Source organism: Dipodomys spectabilis, unplaced genomic scaffold (assembly GCF_019054845.1).
Source record: "Dipodomys spectabilis isolate Male_0828 unplaced genomic scaffold, ASM1905484v1 ptg000227l, whole genome shotgun sequence".
Taxonomy (NCBI): domain Eukaryota; kingdom Metazoa; phylum Chordata; class Mammalia; order Rodentia; family Heteromyidae; genus Dipodomys; species Dipodomys spectabilis.
The window spans coordinates 2,030,198-2,035,467 of record NW_024870904.1 but is presented as its reverse complement, the minus strand read 5'-3'; the positions used below and the strand labels follow the sequence as shown (position 1 = coordinate 2,035,467).

The 5,270-nt window shown below is 38.9% G+C and overlaps 1 pseudogene; it reads right to left on the bottom strand.

The window, feature by feature from the left end:
* Window positions 1-3,171: 3,171 nt before the first annotated feature.
* On the bottom strand, window positions 3,172-4,902 carry LOC122123302 (annotated as a pseudogene).
* Window positions 4,903-5,270: the final 368 nt, after the last annotated feature.

Below are 5,270 nucleotides of genomic sequence, written 5' to 3'. Positions count from 1 at the left end.
TTTAGCCGATTATCAAATCTTGCCTTCTAAGTTAAGTGCAGATTTGCTTTAGTTTATTTATTTATTTATTTTTTTTGGAGGGGGGTCCTGTCGTGGGTCCTGTACTATGGGCCTGGGCGCTGTCCCTCAGCTCAAGGCTAGCACTCTACCACTTGAGCCACAGCGCCACTTCCGGCTTTTTTCTTTTTGTTTATGTGGTGCTGAGGAATCGAACCCAGGGCCTCATGCATGCAAGGCAAGCTCTCTAACACTGAGCCACCTTCCCAGCTACTGTTTCTCATTTTTTAATGTCAGGACAAATTGTCCCACTTGTTATGTGATTCAATGACACCTAGGAGGTAACTTCTCATGGAAGGTAAAGGTTGGCTAGAAACTGGTCAGACATCACATTCTCATACATAACATTAGACTATCCTAATGATGTTTTACTGGAGTTGGTGACATAGTGTGGTCAAACATAACTTTGACTATTGTACAGGACTGTGTTATAATTACTTCAATTGTCTCTGTAAATACTCTTGGACTGCTTTGTGGTATTTGTCTTTCTTGAAACTTAGGCTGTATTTGATGGTATTTATAGAAATCTGTTTTTCTCTAAGGTACGTACAAGTGTAGAAGTGCTGGACCATATTTCTATGTAATTCTAAATTTAGTTCTTTTTAGGACTCTTTGTCCCATCTTTGATAGTTTTACATACCAGAGAGAAATGCACCAAGATTCACATTGTTGGCACATCTTTCCTACCTTTTGTTAGACTTTGGAAGGATTTTTGTTGTTTTGTTTAAAACTATGGCCATACTAATATGTGTAAAATAGTTATTTTATAGTAATTTTGATTTGAATTTTTCTCATGACTATTGATACTTTTATATTTTAATCAGCTATTTTTGTATGTCCTTTTTAGAAAATTGTCTTCAATCTTTTTTCCCATTTTAAAATTAGATTTTTTTTGTGTGGGTTTCTTATAGGATTTTCTTTATATTTTCTAATTCAGATTTGTTAGGAAGTTATATAAAGACATATGCAAATATTTTCTCCTACCATTCATTTGCTTCTTCGTTGATAGTACTTTTCAGTAGACAAGGTTTTCATTGTATGCACTTAATCTTGTTTAGTTTTGGATTTATTTTTTAATTTTTATTCATTCATTTATTTTAGGGTTTTTTGGTTTTTTATTTTTGTTTTTGTTTTTGGTCAGTTGTGAGGCCTGAACTCTGGGCCTGGGCGATATCCCTCAGCTCTTCTGTTCAAGGCTAGCACTCTACCATTTAAACCACAGCACCTCATGCATGCAAGGCGAGCACTCTACCACTGGACCACCTTCCCAGCCCTGATTCATTTATTTATTTATTGTCAGTCATGGGGTTTAAACTCTGGGTCTGAGCTTGTCCCTCAGCCCATCAGTTCAAGGCCAGGACTCTACCACTTGGGACACTGCTCCACTTCTGATTTTTTGGTGCTTCATTGGAGATAAGAGTTCACAAGTTTTCCTTACCAGGCTGGCTTTGAACCATGATCCTCAGATCTCACCCACCTGAGTAGTTAGGCTTACAGGTGTAAACCACCAGAGCCTGGCATTTGTTTGTTTGTTTGTTTCTTTGTTGCATGAGTCACTTTTGGTGTCCTATTTAAGGATTTACTGTCAAATCTAATGCCATAAGGCTTTCTTCCTCTCCTGTATTCTTCTCCTCCTTTCCCTTTCCCTCTTTTTCCCTTCTCTCCACTACTCTCTTGTCTCCTCTTCTTCCATCTTTTCCCTGACCTTTGGATTCCCTTCTCTTGCTCCTCCACTCATATTCTTTTCTCTTTTTGTCTGAGATGTAGACTTTCGAGTTTTCACAACAATTAGGTTTCTAACTTAGAAACACATATAATACACATACCTCAGACTCCACCATGGTTTTCTTGAGCTACTATTGGAGCTTGAACTCCAGGTCTCACAGACAGTCAGCTTCCTCACTCACTGTACAAATAGGAATGCCAAGGGCACAGGTGCCTCCCAATCCCATTTCTTTACTAGGCCTCTGTAGATAAGCAGAAGGGTTGGGCTGGGAAGGTGGCTCAGTGTTAGAGTGCTTGTCATGCATGCATGAGGCCCTGGGTTCGATTCCCCAGCACCACGTAAGCAAAAAGAAAAAAAAAGCTGGAAGTAGTGCTGTGGCTCAAGTGAAGAGTGCAAGCCTTGAGCTAAAGAGCTGAGGGACAGCACCCAGGCCCAGAGTTCAGACCACAAGCCTAGCCCCTCCTCCCCCCAAAAAGCACAAGGGTGAACAGTGTGATGGAAGGGGTTAAGTGAGCAACTAGCTAAATCTTGCAATGTGAAGTCCACTGTCCTTATCTTGTAAATGGAATCATAGGAAGGATTTAAAGATTCTTTTTTTCTATTGTGAAAATACTGTAAAGAGGAGTTTTTATTTTTAACTATTGTAATAAATACTGAAATAGTTGAAGCCACAGGAAGCCTGAGGTGAAGCACTGTTCTCAGAGAGAGATTTCTTCAGATACCTGTACAGATGGGACTTCAGGCAAAATGTTTTCTATACTCATAATTTCTTTCCTGTCTCTGTTCTCACATATGCTGAGGACTCAGTTCTGATTGAAAGACATTTCACGTATGTTCTATGCACTACTTTCTTTTCTCCTATGTGAGTCAGTTCTCTGATGAACATGAGGTATTCCTTTCTGATCAAAGGATTTCCACATTTGAAATATTTTTAAGATTAATCCACTGTGTGTGTCCTATGAACTTGGATTCATGAACAATTGGTAAAGGACTTTCCACAATTGTTACATTTGTATTTTCTCACTTGTGTCTGTTCTCTTATTCAAACTGTTAGGTCTTTTCCTTGAAAACCTTTCCATTTATTTTTCCTACATAGGATTTCTCTCCTCTTTGTGTGTGAGGGTGTGTGTGTGTGTGTGTGTGTGTCTGTGTCTCTGTGTTTTGTGTGTTCTGTGACGAACCCTGAGCTGTGTCTTGTAGTTGGAGGACTCCACATCTGCTATATCATAAGGTCCCTATCCTGTATTGGTTCTGTATCCCAATTTCAATTTTCTTACAGATCAAAGAATTTCCCATTTGGCTCAATCCTAAGTTATTTCATTTGTGTGAATCAACTTATGTGTGTTAAGCTGTGACCTCCAGGTCTTTCTACACTGGTTGCATTCATAAGGTTTCTCTCCTGTGTGTGTGCTCCAGTGGACAGTAAAGTGTATATTCTGGGTGAAAGACTTTCCACACACATTACATTCATAAGGTTTCTTTCCTGTGTGCTTTCTCTGGTGGACAGTAAGGTTTGAATTCTGGGTGAAAGACTTTCCACACACGTTATATTCATAAGGTTTCTTTCCTGTGTGTATACTCTGATGGACAGTGAGAGTTGACTTCTGGGTGAAAGACTTTCAACACAAGCTACAGTCATAAGGTTTCTTTCCTGTGTGTGTTCTCGGGTGGACAGTGAGGTTTGACTTCTTGGTGAAAGACTTTCCACACATGTTACATTCATAAGGTTTCTCTCCAATGTGTGTTCTCTGGGGGACAGTTAAGTGTAGCTTCTGGGTGAAAGACTTTCCACACACATTACATTCATAAGGTTTCTCGCCTGTGTGTCTTCTCTGGTGGACAGTAAGTGGTGAATTCTGGGTGAAAAACTTTCCACACATGTTACATTCATAAGGTTTCTTTCCTGTGTGTCTTCTCTGATGGACAGTGAGTGTTGACTTCTGGGTGAAAGACTTTCCACACATGTTACATTCATAAGGTTTCTTTCCTGTGTGTGTTCTCCGGTGGATAGTAAGGTGAGAATCTGGATGAAAGACTTTCCACACATATTACATTCATAAGGTTTCTCTCCTGTGTGTGTTCTGTGGTGGTCAGTAAGATATGACTTGCAGGTGAAAGATTTTCTACAAATGTTACATTCATAAGGTTTCTCTCTAATACGTGTTCTCTCGTGGATAGTAAGGCATGCCTTCTTGGCAAAAGACTTTCCACACACGTTACATTCATAAAGATTCTTTGCTGTGTGTGTTCTCTGGTGGATAGTGAGGTTTGACTTCCAGGTGAAAGACTGTCCACACAGGTTACATTCATAAGGTTTCTTTCCTGTGTGTGTTCTTTGGTGGAGAGTAAGGTTTGACTTCGAGGTAAAAGACATTTCACACGTGTTACATTCAAAAGGTTTCTCATCTGTGTGTCTTCTCTGGTGGACAGTAAGGTATGCCTTACTGGTGAAAATCTTTCCACACATTTTACTTTCATATGCTTTCTCTCCTGTGTGTGTTCTCTGAGGGACAATAGGGTATGTCTTCTCAGTGAAAATCCTTTTACATTGTTTATATTCTTCAACTACAGAAGACACAGGAGGACTATATACAGCACACATCTTACCAGGCTCACTGAAAACACTCATGTTCTGACACCCAGTGACCTTTTCTGTCCTCATCCCTAAGGAGTTCCCATTATTCTTAATCAGTTCTGACTTCTGTTTTGAGCTCAAATTAAAACTTCTTATAAGTCTCACTTTTTCCTCCCCTGGGTTGCTATTCATGACTGCTACTTCAGAGAGATATTTATTGTGACTTTTCTGACAGGTGCCAATCACATCCTCCATTTCTTGGACATCTAAAATGCATAACAGAAAAATAGACAAAAACATAAATGAGATCCATAAATTCCTTACTGTAAAGGTATGTTCTCACATTTTAACTGTTACAAGTTTTTCAAATAACAAAGCATTGTTTTATGCAGAATATAAACTTTTCTCTGCAGGGTACTAACTATGAATGTAATACTGACATTTTACAATGGAAAACAATGTTTTTCTGTATTTCAGATTTTTCTATTTTTTTCTAGGAAATATTTACTGAAATTATTCATCCACATACTCTTAATGCTTCCATTCTGAATCTCACTCTATGCCCAGCACAACTCATAAGCTATTGTCCTGATCAGAAAATAGCAGCACTACCATTCTCCTATTTTCCTCCTATCTGCATAATACTAGTTTAAAAGAAAATGAGATCTCCTTTTGTACATTTCTTATTGTCTTTTTCTCTTAAAGAATGACTTCTCCACAGACAAAGAGAATTGCTAACATTAACTACACTGGCACACCAAATTCTGTTTGTCTCCACTTGAATTCTGGATTGACAATTCCTTGATACAAAGGATCACCTAGTTCTCTCCCACACATGACTCAATGGCACTAGAAATACTATCGCTCTGTACAGCTCAAGATAAACAGACCAACTGGGCTCTGAACCTATCA